Consider the following 18,719-nt stretch of genomic DNA (forward strand, 5'->3'; position numbering starts at 1 on the left):
TTGAACGATGAATGGACCAGGACGCAACAGAACGAAAAGGAACAGAGAAAAGGGAAAACACCAACGGCAGGGTTGAAGGACAACATAGAGGGACACTAAGACAAATAATGGGTGAGGGGAGGATTGAGGGGTTGGGGGAGGATGCATGGGGTGGACAAAATAGATACAGAAGCGAACTCTCAGGAAGGAAAAACTGGAATTTGGAAGGGGACAGGCTAACGGGTGTAGAAAAGATCATGGTTTTGGATGGGGGATGATCTGATACGGTGGTGAATAGCTGTTTTGAAGACCTGGAGGAAAGAATGACATTTGAAGAGAATATGGAAGTTGATTCCACAGGTGGGAAAAATGTGGACAAATGAGTGGAGGTGAGCAGTAATTCTGGATCTTGGGAGTTACAGGAGAAGAGGTTGATGGTGGACCGCATGCTCCCTGTAGAGACATGGAAAGGGGGAAAGAGGGGTTGGGGGAGAAAGCACCGAAAGAGCAGATCAGAAAAGGGAGATGGTAGAACACATTACATATGTTGCATCTTTTATGAAATTTAATGTAATGTAAGGCATACATATTTAATAAGCCATTTTTATTAATCTATTGTTTGTCTACAAAGGTTATGCAGGGTGGAACAATATTTGATCATGCTGGATTATTTTTTCGCAATACGGTTGGGAATACATTTCACATTTCCTTGGTTTGCCTATGACACAAGTTGTTTTTTTTTTCAGGTATTAAAAATAATGGGCAATTTAACATCGAGCAGCGCACCTTTATTTATGGCACGTACAGTGAAACAAAGTCATCGAGAGAGTGCACAGAACATTTCAGAGAAGAATCTCAGCATCTCGTGTTCCTGCTTTCAAAACAATGAAGGTATTAGTGTGAAAGATGAAAGATACTGGTTCATTACAGAACACAAATAAAGGCTGTTCAGGACGGCGTGTTGGTGTTTGTGTCCGAGACCATTTAAGCTGTACGGCAGCGCATGGAGAGAAACACACACAAATCAACAAGACGACTCTCAGCTGAAACAGGAATCAGTCACACATCAGTGTGACAACTACCGAAGGAGGACATTGGGCTTTTGTTCCATTGGGCTTGGGCATTGGGCGTTGGGCTTTCCAGATTTTCAAAGAAAATAGTTACAGAAGATGGCATGGATTTTGTAGACGCTTTTCTGAAGCACTGGAAAATGGAGACCTTGATATCAATGACATCATTTTCTCTGACAAGTGCTATATTTACATTAATGGAATGATGAATAAACAGAATTACAGATTTGGGGAATTGGAAAATCAACAGGAACTTGAAGAAGCATCACTTAAATCTCATAAAATCATCATCTGGTGTGGATCGAGTTTGTCACGAATCTATGGTCCGGATATTCATGAAGACTTGTATCAAAGCAACAGTAACTGTGACATCAGATTGTTATCTTCACATGTTGAAGACCTTTCCATGGAACAGGGTGAGAAATAATGAAAATCTGTGGTTTCGACAAGATGGAGCTACATCCCACACCTCTAATGAATGTCTCGCTTGGCTGAGGGAAAAATTTCCTAATCGCCTGATCAGTCACAGTACTGAATGCCCATGCCCCACCCCACCTCCCCCAGATCCCTTGACTTGTCACCGCTGGATTTTTTTTTTAATGGGGGCAAGTCAAATGGAATGTATCAGTTGAAACCAACCACAATTTCTGATTTGAAGGATACAGTTTTTCAGATTATCTCAGGTGTTATGCAAAATACGCACCAGAAAGTGATGCGCAATCTGTTTCTGTGCATAAATTTTTTTTTTACAATAGAGTGGAGGTCACATTGAACACTTTGGCTTAAGTATTGAAAACTCAGGATTGTACAAATATTTCACTTAAAAAAATCCTTTCATATCTGACACTGGTGTCAATTTTTAGTTTTATTTACCTTTTTTTCTGGCCCATCCTGTACCTTTGCTGTATTTGTCTGTGCATTGCAAGAGATAATAGTAAAGGTTTTCCTTTGATATTGTGAATTATTTCAGAAGTTTCAAATCTAAACTGTATACTTCTACTGTAATCTTCCAATGTAGGTTCCTTAAGGCAACAGCTACTGTCAGACCCCGCTACTCGCGGTTTATAAAATGCGACCTGCTTTGCCATTCATGCCATTGTGCTTCATGTATCTGTGTTTTTTTGTGTGTATTCTCAGTTTTTTGCAGATGCATTCATGTTTTTTGGGGTTTTTTTTTGCATTTTAGTGGGGTTTTTTGTGGGTATATTCGCGGTTTTTTTGTGGGAGTATTCGTGTGGTTATTTTTGCAGTTTTTCACATGATTTTTTATTTTCCCTCATGCATCACTAACCGCTGCGAACTTATCCCCCCTTTTTCCATTGAAACAATGCCCCGCTATTCGCGGATTCATTATTCGAGGCATTTTCTCGGAACGTGTCCTCTGTGAATAGCAGGGTCTGACAGTATACTATATTAGCACACGTACTGGGTCAAAAATAAATATTTAGGGTTTATTAATTCACAACCATTCATTTGATTTCTAATAACATGTTGGTCCAGCTTTGGCAAGAAGCACAGCTCGGAAGCTGTTGTCACTAATTTGTACCGAATTTTCAAAGATATCAGAATGATCTTGCATCATTCTTCTTTCAGAGCAAGTGGAAGTTCATTGGTAGAATATGGTTTGTTGACTGGATTTCAAGTGGCATTACGAGATGTCCCAGAGTTGTCAATCCATAGTTGACTTGTGAAGGCCCAATGTAATAATAACTATTCTGCATGGAAGGTCAGTCAGCTCTTTACCTAATGCTACATTGAATACTGTTGGCACACCTTTATAACAGCACATGTTGCTTTGCAATGTGGGGAAAATACGCAAGTGCAGATTGTGAGGGTTCATTTGAAGTTTTAGCATGATCGTTTTGGAAATATACTGATGACAGTCCCGTATGTATCCGGTATAAGGCCAAAATATTATATATTGTGAAGTGAAAGAGTAAAGAACACAGGTGGCAACAAGAAGACATTATTGTAGTAGTGTAAATGTTTTTTTGAAAATTTCAGCAAACTCGGGTATACTGGAACGAATATAGATGGAAAACATCAAGAGGAATCTGGAATTTCAAAATACGGCATTGTCATATTAGGTGTGCAAAATGACAGAATTTTTATTCCTACCCACTACACCCCTTCCCCCTTTTCCACTCCTTCTTTCCATTGTAACAGACACCCTTCTCTCCTGGATTTCCTCCAACCCCTGACTCCCTCCAAGCCTTTTGCAAAGGCAATGTGTAAATCCACCCCTTTAAACGATTATTTTTATGTTCTACTCCTACATCAGGCCTTGAAATTTACTAATTAATTATCATTTTTATTTTATAAGAATCAAAGTAAGTTCTGTGATCTTTCAATGTTGTTTATAACCTAAGGGCAGGGGTACCCAGCGTTGCCCGGTGCTGTTGTAATCCTGTTAGCATTTTGAAGAATTCAATTTTTTTTCCTATTTTTTGTGGCAACCTAAAACACTTCCCTACACCTACTCAGTAATAAGTTGGGGAATCATTTACTATTACCTTCCACATACCAACAAAGGCTTAGGCACTACAGAGCAATTAAAAATATATATATATCCAACATGTTTTTTTCAAAATTTCCCATTTTTTTGGTCAAAATTTTCCCGGCATTCGCTGATGAACCTCTGAATGTTTGATAATGATCTGTTCGGCCATTTCTGAGAAAAATGGCGACACACACATACAGAGACAGACAAACATCTCTCTTATAGTGTAGCTATTTGAATCCTCCAAGTAATACAATGAAGGGATCAAGGTGTAAAACTTGAATAAAAGAGTCTGACTCATGATAGTCTCCGGAGGTAGGTTTTTGAAAGCACTGTCAGGCTGTGGCTGACTTCATTGTGTTCTGTATCGGCAACCAATTTGATTTGTTTAGATTAACTGTTAAATTGCTAAAAGTGAAGCTGCAAAGTTGTTGCTGTTTCATCTCATTTACAAAGAAGTGAGGCAAGTGGGAAGAGAATAGTAGGGAAGGGAGGGTACATAGAAGGAGGAGGCGATGAAGAGAAATGAAGGTTGGTAGGATGATTCAAAACACCACACTCCACTGGAAAATGTGAGTACAGGAATACTGTACTGTAAAGGGTGGGGATTCATAATGCCCACATTAATACCACCACCTGGAGGTGGTCATGCTGATCCTATGTAGCAAGTCTGGACGTAATTGACCCAGAATTGTAGGAGGAGTTGCGTGACAAACAAACACACAAACACCTGTCTGTGAATTATAGAAAGGATCCAAGCAAAATAGTTGTTTTTCATCGTTTGCCATTTTTTGCGTTCAATGAACTCCATTGTGATCGATGTAGTAAACTCTGTATGCATGCCTTATGCTTATGCATTCCTATGCAGCTTGTGGATGCTGGTTCCATCATTTTCTGGGGGCACGGCTGTGCTACTGATGCAATGCCCCTGTTTCCAGCACACTGGTTCTCACTTTGCCAACCTCAGAAGGATGACAGGCTGAGTCAACCCTACCTGTTATTAATTAATTGGCCTGACAGGGCCTTGAACTCAAGATCCTAGTATCTGAAGCCAAGCACCTTAACTGTTCAGCCAACACCAGGCCTTGCCTTATGCTACGAGCAGAATAGATGCAAACTATGTTCGCCCCTAATAAACCACCAAAAGCATACTTTTCACAAGCAATAATAACTGGTACTGAGGATCAAAAAGCCCAAGCTATTCCGGCTATGTGGAAGCTGATAACACAGATCCTGCTCATTATACTCACCTGTAATTTTGAAGGTACGAGAACATTGCTTTTTTGACCTCTTGGGTCATTTTCCCGAGGGCAGGGGTAGCACCATGTGAGAAAATGTACATTCTCTTGCTGGCTGGCCATTATCAGCTCCAGCCCTTAATGCTACACCTCTCACTGAGTGAATTGGCCATGTCTCTTTGAGTTCTTTTATTAAATATGAACTCTTTCAATGTGATAGGAACAGGAATCAATGCCACACCAGTAATTGTCTCATACATCTGAGGATGTCCAATGGTTGTGATGAGAATGACTCTTTTGTAAGCAAAGTCAATGCTCGCAGGAGAGCTAAAACACAGAATTGATTAAGACACAACCGAACAAAAGAAACAGCAGCAATAGACTTGCAGAGGTGGGGGTGGGGTGGGGGGGAGGCGTGTACACAAACAGCAGTGCTGAGGGACAAAATAGATTGATATGGACAACCAAGGGATGTCTGCAAGAATGAGGGGTATTGGAGGACACAGGGGGTGGACAATGTGGTCATGGAAGCAAACTCACAGGAAAGAAAAACTAGAAATTTTGAATGAAGTGAGCTTGGGGGTGGAGAAGGGGGAGGGTTAACAGGGGTAGAAAAGGTCATGGCTTTGGATGAGGATGATCTGCGATGGTGGTGAACAGCTGTCTTGAAGAGCTGGAGGGAAGAATGAGATTGGAGATAATGTGGAAGTTGGTTCCACAGGTGGGGAAAAAGAGGAACAAATGAGTGGAGGTGATCGGTGATACTGGATTTAGGTCGTTTCACCAGAAGAGGGTTGATGGTGGACTGTGTGAGCCCTGCAGAAACCTGGGGGAAGGGGTGGGGGGGGTCAACACGGAAACAGCAGACGGGGCACGACCTGAAAAAATGTGGTAGAGGAAAGAGTTTTCACTGACCTGTCTTGCAATGTGAAAGTGATGGGCCAATAGACTCATCTTAATCGATGGGGGTGTCAATGATCTTCAAGGTTCCCCTAGCATCAAGCTGTGCAAGGTATGAGACAGGGGTGTCAACGCAGAGGGGATGGCATTATTCCATGAAGCTGTGGATGAAGGCTTTATATGTGGATAAGACTTACCCCTTGTTGGGTAATTACCACAAACTGTTGTTTATGAGGTTACTTAACAAAATAGTTGTTTTGTTTTGGCCAGATAGAGTTCATTGAGACTACCAATATGACATACGAAAGGACTAATGACTAAAAATTCATTTCTAAATAAAAGAACAGTTTTCATTCATAGTCATCTTGGTTGTGTAAGTTACTGCAACCTTCTGCTTGGTTGATCAGAATTATGTCATCATTGGAAAGTTGTTTGAATTCCTTTTTAGCTCACCTGGAATGTAGTTCCAGGAGCTTGCAGGATGGCGCGTCATCTGTCTCAGTCCGTCCATTCATCCACAAATACTTTCAACTTCTCTGAAACTACACATATGATTTCAATGAAACTTTACCACAACGTTTATTACCGTGTTTGTTGCAATATTTGTTCATTGCATTAAAAAAACCGGGCCAAAAAGAGATCTATGTGGGTTTCCCCCCAAAATAGGTATTTGCATTCTTCTCAGAACCTACACATGCAATTCCGCTGAAACATGACCACAACCTTCACCACCCATGATGTGCCCAAGATTGTTCATGGAATTAAAAAAATCGGGGTCGAAGGGGTTCTACAGTGGGGTGTTGCCCCCCCCCCCCAGAAGAGGTATTTGCTTTCTTCTCAGAAACAACACACACCATTTCGATGAAACTTTACCACAACCTTCATCACCCATGATTTACCAAAGTTTGTTCAGGACATTAGAAAAATCTTGGTCTAAGGGAGTGTAAGGTGAGATTGCTCCCCAAAATATGTATTTTTTTTTCTCCCAACTCCACACATAATTCCGATGAAACTTGACTACCGCCTTCATCACCCGTGATGTACTAAAGTTAGTTTGCGACTTCAAAAAACATTTGGGGTCTAAGGGATTCTACGTGGGGGTTGCCTGCAAAAATATTATTTCCTTTCTTCTCTAAAACCACACACACAATTTTAACGAAACATGACCACAACGTTTATCACCCGTGTTGTAACAAAGTTTGTTCATGGCATTAAAAAAACAAAATCCATATGTATTTACTTTCTTCTCTGTTATATAGTTTGTGGGTCCTCCATGCCTACCAGTCCATCCATCCATTGGGACCACACTCTGTGCAGAGCGTTGGTGCTGCCGAAGCAGTTTCCTTGGCTACTGGGCACAATACTGGACGGGTCACCGCTCTGACAGGATACTAACATGCTGGCACTCATTTTGCCAACCTCGGAAGGATGACAGCCAGAGTCAACCCCACCTGGTATTAAAGTAAACAGCCGAGAGGGATGCCAACCAGTGGTTGCCTGGTTTTCTTATTCAGCCACTACCATGTGAGTGTCCAGGGGCATTGCCCCTATGTTGAATCTCAAATCTGAGTGTGAATTCCAAATCATGAAGTGTCAGCCCCTTGCCAAAGTCATTCTATCATGTCTGAGTGTAATAATTTGAAACACTTTCACCATTCCTGTGCTGTAATGTTATAATACTTACTGCTATGACCAAGAGACCATTTTTTCGACAGTTTTTAAGGCTCATGGAGAAGTTGTATATCTATCACATGTAGAACCAGAAAGTTGGTGTCAAAGCCACCCAATGCTCGCCTGTTTATACATTTATCGTTTTTAAAATAATAGTCTAATAATATTTTTTATAAAGCATTGCAGTGAAGTCTGATCCAAATAATTTTAAAGCAATATATGTATTTGTATATTGTAATCAGTAAAAAATAGTGTGGTCGATAAAAACATTAGAAAGGAGATAACTTGCACCAAAAACTTTAACATTTTCATGCTCACGCTGATGCTGACGCTCACGCTGGGGGTATCGTTATAGCTCTCTGTTCTTCGAACAGGCGAGCTAAAAAGGACATTGGGTGACATAATTGTACTTTTCCATTAATTAGAAGGAAATTAGTCGTGAAGAGACAAATCTACACATTATATGGGATTAAAGCTTGGGATCACAATCTTTCAGATGAAAGCACCAAGTAGACCAACCCAAGCCATGACATTGACTGAACAGTACCCTTTCTATAATATATCATGCAATACAGTGTTTAATCACAATAATGTAGTGCTAGCAGAATGAACTTTGCATTCTGTCTAACTCTATATGATTTACCACGATGGCCATGGAGCACAAGGAAAACAGTCTGAATATTTTGTTGGGAATTGACTCACACAAGATGAATCACTGACAGCACGTGGCCACTGAGCTATCATACTATACCACTTGGCAATTATCCTAATCAGAAAACAATCGTATTTCCCTCAAAAATGGTAGTAACCCCTTTTGTTAATGCAAATAACATAATAATATAACAATGAAGTACAAACAAAAGGTAAGACTGGCTCAGGGTGGTAAATGACAGGATTTCAGGCACCCAATGCTGTAATTGCATGGTCGACAAACATGCCTGTACTGCTGTACAACCAAGCTAATATTTTTTTTGCTGTAATTAGAAAAGCTGGAAACATTACCCGAGTTGGGAAACTTGGTGTCAATTGCCAGGGACTCAACGGAGGAGTGCTTGATGTTTGCCTGAAAGGTGAAGTTCAACACTTACCAAAGCTGCATTTACCTTGATGTCTGAATTGTTGATCCTTATAGCTAATGCACAATGTTATCATTGTAGCTTAGGGTAACTGGGGTTTGCTATATCTGATATTCCACATTGTACTGATTTCACAATAATGTCGAATCAATGGCCCAGCTAACGGGGACGCTACTAAAGAATGACCGATGTTTGAATTCACTGAGTTCAGAATTAACTATTGAACAGATTACGTCCCCCAAGGATCATTCGAATGAAGCCGAGACTGGCAAATGCTCGCATGCAGGAAAGCAAAAGGTGGGAAGATGTTTCTTCTTATTAAAATGATTACTAAACTAATACGGGGAAGGGAGACAATGTGCTTATCTATAATAATAATTGTCAGTGTGTGTCCGTCAATTAGTCCATGCATCCGTCCGCCCGTCTGTCTCCTCGATAACTCCTAAACCATTAAACCTAGTGGCCCCAAACTTTGCAAGCATACAAAGGGAACTCCAAGGTTGTCCATTAATGAAAATGGGGTGTTTGGGTTAATTAAAACACCCCTTTTGAAGATAATTTAGGGGGTGTTCATCAAGAAAAAACAAAATGGCCTGACCAAGGTGGCAGTGTGCTATTTTGGTTAGCCCATTGTCAGCTCGCAAGAGTCTTAAGCCGCCATTTATTTTCTGGACTGCTCAACAATGCCTTGGCTTGGAACAGGCCACAACGATTCCTTAATGATTAACATTTTCTTTCACTTTCCTCACCTATATCATCGAATGCCTCATCATCATACCAACAACTCACTGGATACATTGTAGTACTTATAAATGCTTGGAGACGCCAGCATTCATGGCTTTATTCAATTTCCACACGTGCCATAATCTCTAGAAACTCTTAAACTAAACCAAATTTCAAAATTTAAGCTCCAGAATTGAACTTAGCAGCAGTTCTCACTGCTAAAAAAAGTGTTCATTTGTCCAATTCGGACAGTTTCACATTTTGGGCATCTCTAGGAGGTGAATTGTTTGATGGATTGGTGATCGCTAATCGCTTGCCCAGCCAGCCATTCCTTATCAACCGTTTCATTGGAGTGCTTCCCTGTGTGTTTAAGCCGCTTGGTAAGTGCTCTACAATACTTACACTGTCATTGAATACTGTATTTCAATGGACTTGAACAAACTTCAGGGGCTACTCGCCTGCGTTGGCCTCGCGTTGTTCTGCTGTGCGTCGGACGGTAGCTTGCTTGCTGAAAATGTGCAATTTTATTAACCTCTGCCATCGAAGATCGGAGGTTACTGTTTTCACCCCTTTCTGTTTGTTTGTTTGTTTGTGAACAGTATTACGGAAAAAACTCCTCGACGGATTTCGACGAAACTTGGTGGGGGATTAGGTATGGTCCAATGATCATGCCATTAAATTTTGGACTTGGTCCAAAATCCAATATGGCCGCTATGGTGGCCATTTAAAAAAATATTTGAATTTTTTTTGCATTTCTATATGTTTTAAGTGATTTACAACCCCCCCCCCCCAAAAAAAAATTGTTAGAGAAAAAAAATTTTTTTGCAACCTTTTTTTTCAACAAAATTTCGATTTCTTTTTTTTTTGCATTTTTACATGTTTTAAGTGATTTCCAACCCCCCCCCCCCCAAAAAAAAACAAAATGTTGGAGAAAAGAACTATAACTCTGTCAGCACTGTTGATATCATATTTAATGAATAAGATATAAGGTTCATTTGAGTGACCCAGCAGTATTGTTGGCAGAGGTTTTGCACTCTCCCGAGTGCTCCCCCTCTAGTTTTACACTGTGTTTCTCCTTTTTGTACGATCTCCTTTATTATATGACCTGCCACTTTGGCATAAATCAATACATATTAAAAAATTAAACATTTCGTTTTTACATTTTTCTTCAACCATGTCGTTGGAGTGCTTGCTAGAGCACTCTTCAAGCTTCAATCTCTTGAAGCTTCAATTGTGAAACCGCGGTGCGGTTGCCCATGTGGACATCTCCGGTGTTAAGAAGGCAAAATAAATTAGATGATTACAGTGAGTAAATATCACGACAGGCAAGCCAAGAGGTACGCATGCTCGCTCTAAGCTGTTTAGCCTGGGTTTGAATCCCGACCCAGCTATAAACTGTCATCCCAGTGTTTCACAGGTAGGGTGATTCATCAATGTGTGTGCCGTCTTTCGGATGGACGTTAAACTGGCTGTCACATCTGCCAGAATCCCTCCCCCATCCCCTCTCCTTCTCTCACCCCTCTGCCTCTGTCACCCCTATCCTACCTCTCTCCCTCTCCACCACCCCTCTCCCTCTCTCCGACCCTGTCCCTCTCTCCCCCCCTTTCCTCTCCCCCCTCTCTCCTACCCTCCCCTCCCCCTGCTCCTCCATCCTTCCTCCTCTGTTGAGGGGACTGTCACATGTACAAATCAGATTTGGAGTGAGCCAACTGGCGGGGTGCAAAGATCGCTGCATGTGTGAGCATGTGTGTATGCAGGCAGGCCTTTGCCAGGTCGATAGCATGGGTTTTACATGCTCCCACCTGGTTTTATGTAGAACCTTGCGTGAAAAACAATGTTGCTGCTTGGGCACATTTCATTGCCCTTCCCTGCCCCTGACGCTGCCTTCCCTTCCCCTTCCCTTGCACTGCCTTTCCTTCCCTTCCCCTCATGATGCCTTGCCCTCACACTGCCTTACCTTCCCTTGCCCCCACGCTGCCTTCCCTCCAACTCCCCCCATGCTTACCTCCTCCCAAACCCCCTCCCCTCTTCACCCTCATGGCCATCTCCTGGCTGTCTCGACTTGCTCTATGAATGTGCTGTTTTAACCCCGTTTCTTTCAATCCTGTACCCCCCACCGCCCACCCCCCCAATTTATCCACAAGCCCCACTACCAAATGAAAGTCAAGAACCCTTCCCCTCATGCTTACCTCCTCCAAAACCCCTCTCCCTATCTACTTCCCCCTCCCCTCCTCACTTCCAACCCTCCACCCTCCCGGAGTGTATAGCGATTTTTATAGACCATGTGGAGGTACTCGCTATTACCTTCAGAAAATGATTTTCGTTGTGCAGATCACCAATCTGGATGAAATTTGGCATACTTAAAGAATTTTAGACGCTGAGTCCAAATCCAATTGTTTCCACATCGAGGATGTGACACAATTGGTCATTTTTGGCAATTAAAGATGCACCGAACATTAAAGCACGATTTTGACACAGAAATGAATAATCAAGGTTAGACTGATATGTTCGTCAAAGAAAACTCTTGTGAGGTCTTAAAATGATACAATATGTTTATACAGAGCCATATTCACTGTTATTAAAGATGTTTATAATCAAAGGTCGTAAACCGAAGCGGTTACATATTTTTACCGGCTGAAAACGTCTGGACCGACCAGACAGGCCTTCGAGTTTACCAAGGCAACTTTTTGCTTAAAAGGCAGCCACACTGGCTATTAAAGGTAGTTACATTGACTATTAAAGACAGTTACATTGGCTATTACGGATTAAATCAAAGACAAAGAGACTGCGCGACAGCCTGATGAAAAGTGGAACCGCCACAAGAAGATTACTGTATTAGAACTCCAGTATTTCTTGCTCTGAAGCGGTTGCTGAACTAGGCTCTTGACTGCTGTTATTACAAAACTCAAGTCCACTATTACATGCTAACCAACCTGAATACTACTGTGTAGTAGATCACCACAGCAAAAGCAGTGTGACACCTGCATTCACAGTTCGTTGTCAGAATCATCGTCAGTTCCGCTTTCATCATCCATAAGTTCCATTTCATCGTTGGCACAGTTTTGACACCCACAGCACTCTGTGCAGGACAGTCCTTTTGACCGGCAAGAACACTCCTTGATCTCGCATTTCGTCTTCTTGCAATTACATTTCGTCGTCTCTAACAGTTCCTTCTGCGCTGGTGGTTTGTTCAGCCAGTGAACAGTCAGTGCTCCGTTGTGTTCCACCCATTCGTGAAATGTAGGAGAAGGGGCTTCTATAAACCTCTCAGTCGCGCGGTGGTGGATCGCAGACTGATAGTTCACTCTTTTGCAATGCAGCATCAGAGCGTCGCTTGTAGGTGGCAACTTCTGTTCTCCCAGCGACTGGCTGCAGAATAGCTTGTAGCGAGCCTCATCCACACTCTTCATGGTCGGCTGATTGTACATGGCGCAGACGAATTGTTCCAGGTCGTGAATGATATTCTGATCTCGCGTGAATTCTCGACCAATGCTCCCGAAACAGGTGATGAGATGGGGACCCTTCATCATCTTGTCGAATGGCCTTGTTTTGCCCTTACCATGGAATGCACTGGTGGTCTCACTTCCCGTTAAATTGTGCAAACCTATCAACACATCGCAGACAGAACTTTCCAGGGCATTACTCAGCTTCCTAATGTCAACGACGATAATGTCCTTGGGACTTCCTGTAACCAGATGGAAATTTCGCGCCCAAATCGACTTCGAGTGAGCCAATGCCAACAGAAACACATCGGTGTCGAAACTCTCTATGCGCACCGACTCTTCATTCTGTCCCGCGTGAGCGGCATGTAGCAGGAGCTTCGTGTCAGCTTCCTCATCGTCACATTCAAGTTCAGGTACTGACGACACGACACAGTCATGACACCATTCGACGCCTCGATTTTCTCACATTTGCCGGCATGACTGACTTACAACAGCATGTCACCCAGTTTTGATGGAGAGATGTTTCTCGTCCACGATTCGACGATGAACTCTATCAATGCCTCCTTGTTGGCTCCGCTCAGGAGATAATTGGCCCAATTGATAATCTGATCACATGCAACACTACTAAATCCATAACGACTATGCCGTTGGGCAGTCCATTTGCCATCCATGAACGCTTGATAGGTGTCTGGGTGGGAGTGCTCTTGCCCGGCCATTTTCAGCCAGTAAACGGGTAAGTACCTTGCATACTTCAGGTGATCGTACGCAAAGTACAAGGGCATTGATGCTCTCGTGATCACAAGGTGTTTCGGCCAGTTCGAAGTACGAGTTGCCCGTATAAGCTCTAGTGCTAGCTCCACCATTTCCAAGTAGGGCCATGTAATATCCACACTTTGGTGTTTGTTCAGGTCATCCCTCACCATGAGTGCTCCCGAGTATAGAACATGTAAATTGAGGTCTGAGTCACCCTGCTCTGGACCCTGGCTGGTTCATCCTCTGTAGTTGACTCTGTTTCTGTTGTGGAGCTACTGTCTACAACAGCAGCCTGAGCAGTGGAACCAATATCAATGTCCTTCATGTACACCACTTCGCTCTCAGACATTTTTGGTGGACGATAGAAAATCATGTCTGGGTACCGTTCCTGCAGTCTTTTCTTCAGTCTTGTTGCCTGGTAGTTGGCCTTACCCTGACCTTTGCATACTCTGAGTAGGTCATTGAACATCTCACACATCTTCTTCATATGTATAGATTGCTTTCCATCAAAGAGTCTTACCTGGATTACTTTATCACAGAAAATGTCAAATGTTGAGTCATAGTTCACTTTCTGAGTTTGGAGTTTACTTTGACTCTGTCTGTGGTATGTGTCATTCACATACTCATAATAACATTTATGGTGATAACAAACTGCCAGCGCCACACAGACTTTATCCTTTATAGTTGTCATTATTCTCACATCACGTTCATCTCTCCTCTGCTCAGCAGGTTCCCTCAGCTTTCGTCCATCTTGTGTTTCTGCCAGGGACAACTGATCACGTTGAGATTTTCCTTTAACACTGCTGAATTTGTCTTTTTTCTGGCATATCACACAAATTATTGGCAGCACACCAGCTGATTTGCCAGCCACCCTTTCTACAGAGGTTCTGAGGGATTTTCTACGTATTTTGTGGTACGAGTGCCCCTCTTCTTCTCGTCCGCCCACCACCTCACTGGCTCTAGGAGAAACTGCAGTAGTGTTGGCTTCTGATTTCCTTTTCCTGCCTTCAGCGCGTTTTATATGATCCTTGTTACAAAACGACGCATAGCAGAACTGGTGATGACCGGCATCTGCAGGAGGATGTCATTGGCAGCAGTTTCATAATTTGATCAGCCAGCAAACGGCATTTGTTGATAGTTTCACTATCTGTGGCATCGCACCAAACCTTCGAACACTCGCATACCTTACGCCAGCTCTTATCCGTGAATTGCGTCACTTTCTCATCTTGCTCCCCGCCCAAGTGTGAAACAACGCATATTTGGTTGTTGAAAGACCAAAAATTACTCAAAATCACCAGACAACCATGGGCCGCCATCTTGATTTGTTGTTTCCTGGTCGTTTCCTCCGCGATTAGAAGCATGCCACGCCCACTTCACGGCGGTAATTTCAAATGGTAATAACTGTCGGTGTATCAACTTGTGCATATGGAAACAAGTAGGAATTTCAATGGTATGTTCTCATGAATGTACAGGGTGAATTTCGTTTAGATTGGTGATCTGCACAACGAAACTGAACGAACCGACCCACCTCCACATGACCTATTAGTGAGGCGTCGCTCTCCCCATCTTACCTTCCTCACTCTTCCCCCCTGCCTAGATGACCCTGCTAGTTTCCCACTCCTCTGCCCTCCTTTCTCGCCCTCTCTCTGTCCCTCCTCCCTCCCCTATTTCATGTCTCCCCTCCCCTCTCCCTCCACTCTCTCTCTCCCCTCCCCTCCATCCTCTCTTCCTCCCTTTCTTCCATCCCTCCTCCATCCTTCCCCTCCCTCCTCTATCCCTCCTCTCTTTCTCCCCTCCTTACTCCTCCCTTAATATTCCCATCAGCAAAGCAATGGGTTATATTTACAGGTCATAAATAAACGGGACAAACCAGACGGTCAAAGGACAAACTAATAGGAAAGCACACTTAATTATATACAAGAAAAGAAATAACCCCTACTAATGGTGCTGACAATACTGCATTCAACTAGATACTTAGGAGCAGGTGTGAACTTGTACAGGCACCATCTGATCCAACGTGCAGCACAACCATGATCGTGCAGGCTGGTGTGGAACAGGGTGAAGTGCGGCTCGGGGTGAGAGAATGGCGATATGAAACAATGTGTTTGTGACTCTCAAAATGGTCCTTCTTGTGAAGAAAGAAAGAGAGAGATAGAGATGGAGATAGAGATCGATGGAGATGTTGTTTCCATGAAGGAGCCCAAGTCATTCGTAGTCCAACTGTCATGCACATGTGTGGGCATGGCCTTTACCACTTCTGGGACCACCTTTCGAGCACATGTCTAGTCACGCAATTGGCCACCCACTGCCTGAGGGCAGTGCCATTTTCAGGACCATCCCTCTCCCTCATATTGGTGTTCTTCCCTCAACCTGGGCTCCACAACTCACTGCAATGTTGCGATGTTGCAGTCCTCTGTTCAAACAGCCCGTGCTGTTCCCAATTTAATGTGTGAAGCTCTTTCCACATGCCTTTCATGTTACATGCCACAAGTCCTCCACTTGGTGTTGCCTGTACAGGAGGTTTCACAGAACACAACTTTGCCCTATTTTACTCCATAATGGATGAACTCTGTCTCCTCAGCACACATGCTGCAGTATAACTTACCTCTGACAGATCCCTGATACAGGAGTAAATCTTTCCTACTCAAACACATGATTCATACTATTCTAAACACAATCTATCAATGGATCCCTCCCCCCTCCATTTAACAATAAGAATAATAAAATTGTTCATTCAATTCCATGTATCGCAACAGTACGTCGAATTTAACATGAATTACATCGTAAAATTAAGTAAAATACAACTAGAAAATAGTTAATGAACGGCAATTAATTATCAATAAATAATGTAAGGATATTAAAAAAAAGAATGAATGAAGAAGATACGTATAAAGTTGAACAAAACAAAGGGATAAAATAGTAAAAGTAGAATAACAAGAGAAAAGTGTGAAAAGAAATTTTAAAAAAGTGACAAGTCTGGAGACGGCGATGGTTCACAAGCAATGTACATGGTTCGCCTTTTTTATTTTTTGACCTTCGAGGGGACACCACGGGCAAACTGGCGGGAATCGGGAAAAACGTAAATGATGAAAGTTGTAGTACTCGAAGAGCACCACTTGCATACCAACTTTCATTCGAAACAATTGAAAACCCTAGGAGCTCGATGCCCAATTTATTGATTTTTTTGACATTTTCTAAGTTCGTGACCTTGTGACCTTGACCTTGGGACGAAAATGAAAAATCGAGCTCCATGAGGCTATGCAGGTGCCATTGGGCTAACCAAATACCAAAACCCCTGCCAGATTCGACAAACTCCCTTGGAGAAAATGTATCATGAAACCGGCTAGCCCCTAAAAACACACGTTTTTTGGGCGTGGCTCCGCCCATAATGGGTGCAGCATGCCCATTCTCCGGAAAACACAAATTGATCATGATTTTAACCTCCTACCCAAATTTGATCAGGATCGGATCAAAACCCACGGAGCTATGCTCAGGACAGACAGACAGACAGACAGACAGACAGACACACACCCATAATGAATGTAGTGGTCACTTACTGACTCGTCAACAAATTAGACTATAAAATAAAAATAAAAATACTACAGTAATCGGTTGAGCACATACCTTGGCCAGAACAGTTTACGTTTTGGAACGCACTGATAGGCCGCATCTGCATCCGGATCTGAACCAAAGTCGAATCGGCTTGTTCTTGCCACCTAACCAACTCATACACTCAGTTTTGTCACAACTCGTCCACAACTTTTGGAAATATCATGCTATATGTCTTTTTTGGTCCCATCTCTCAATGGTGAAGAATCACTTAAAAAATCAAAAAATTCGCTGATCTTCACCAAAATCGAATCGATTCTTCCTTGTCAAAACCCAGCCTGTCCACCAAGTTTCGTCCGAATCCATCCACAACTTTTTGAGATATAGTGCTACAAATCATTTTTGGCCCAATCTGTCGATGGTGAAGAATTACTTTAAAAATTCTAGTAGTCTAATCCGGATCTTCACCAAAATCGAATCATTTCATCGTTATCTCACGCACAACTTGTCCACCAAATTTCGTCCGAATCTGTCCATAACGTTTTGAGATATCCTTTTCACAGACGGAGAAACGGACAGACATACAGAGGTGAAAACATAACCTCCGCCCACCTTTGGTAGCGGAGATAAATATTCATATACACATGCAAACATAGCTTCAGATGAATTTTCCAACAATATTTTCCCAATTACGAGGAAAAACATATTCGATACATTTTTCATCGATTTAACCTCACCATGCTGATACACTTTTTCATGTCTGCTGAACTCAAAAGCACGATGTGGATATTGCCTTATCAAGGCATTTTTTCCCACAAACCCCGATACCCGTCCCCTCCCAACTTTCGATTTCAGTTGCACATCTAAAACAACCTCCGCCACCGAAGACCGGCAAAGTGGAGACCATTGATTGAAATTCACAGCTTCTCATACGTTGCTATTAACACCGACTCTCTTAAATGCACGACAGCTTTATTAAGCCATTCATCTCATCATTCATTTTGTCGATAAGGAATGAAATTAACTTTAATATTCGTCAAAATTACAGTCACTCGTACAGGTTAACAAAATAAAGTGACATCAACGTGAAACATTTCTGCAGTCATGGGCAGAAATTTATTCGTCCTGGTACATGCTCTCCTTCTCGCCAGTCACTTAGGGAAATTGTGAAGTAGATAATTTTGAGACAATCCTTGGCAGTGTCTCCTTTACACTTCAAGCCATCTTGATGCGCAACTCCTGTTGAATTCGGGTTTGGGCAAATATCTCGTTTACTCCACATCAGTGATGCTTAAATTGGCATTACTGAGCATTTTCAAATGATATATTCTTCATTCTATCCTCAACATGCCATATATTTGTCCCTCCTGAAGTGTATATGTAGCAATTTCATCCTTTCAATGTACTCAGCAATTGGTGCAACGTTTTTCATTGTAAAGAGTAAGAACAATTATAAAAACGAGTTGTTTTTTGTCTACCAAGTCGAGGCTCGTGTAAGAGCAAACACACAGAACATATAACAAGGCAGGAAACAAGTGTGGTGGGAGAGGGAAGCACAAAATAGTGGGGACCAAAGACAATAGGATATTTGTGGAAGGGAGAGGGATGGGGATGGGGTACACGAGGTAAACAATAAGGCACAACAGGGACTTTCAGGAGGGAAAGCAGCGAATTTGAAGGAGGTGGGTTTGGGGTGGATTAACGGGGGTAGAAAAGATCATCGTTTTGGATGGAGGAAGACATAAGATGGTGGTGAACAGCTGTTTTGAAGACCTGGAGGGAGGAGTCGGATTGAAGAGAGTGTGGGAATTTGTTCC

Source organism: Eptatretus burgeri, chromosome 1, assembly GCF_056783735.1.
Source record: "Eptatretus burgeri isolate ZD-2024b chromosome 1, Ebu_testis_v1, whole genome shotgun sequence".
Lineage (NCBI taxonomy): Eukaryota > Metazoa > Chordata > Myxini > Myxiniformes > Myxinidae > Eptatretus > Eptatretus burgeri.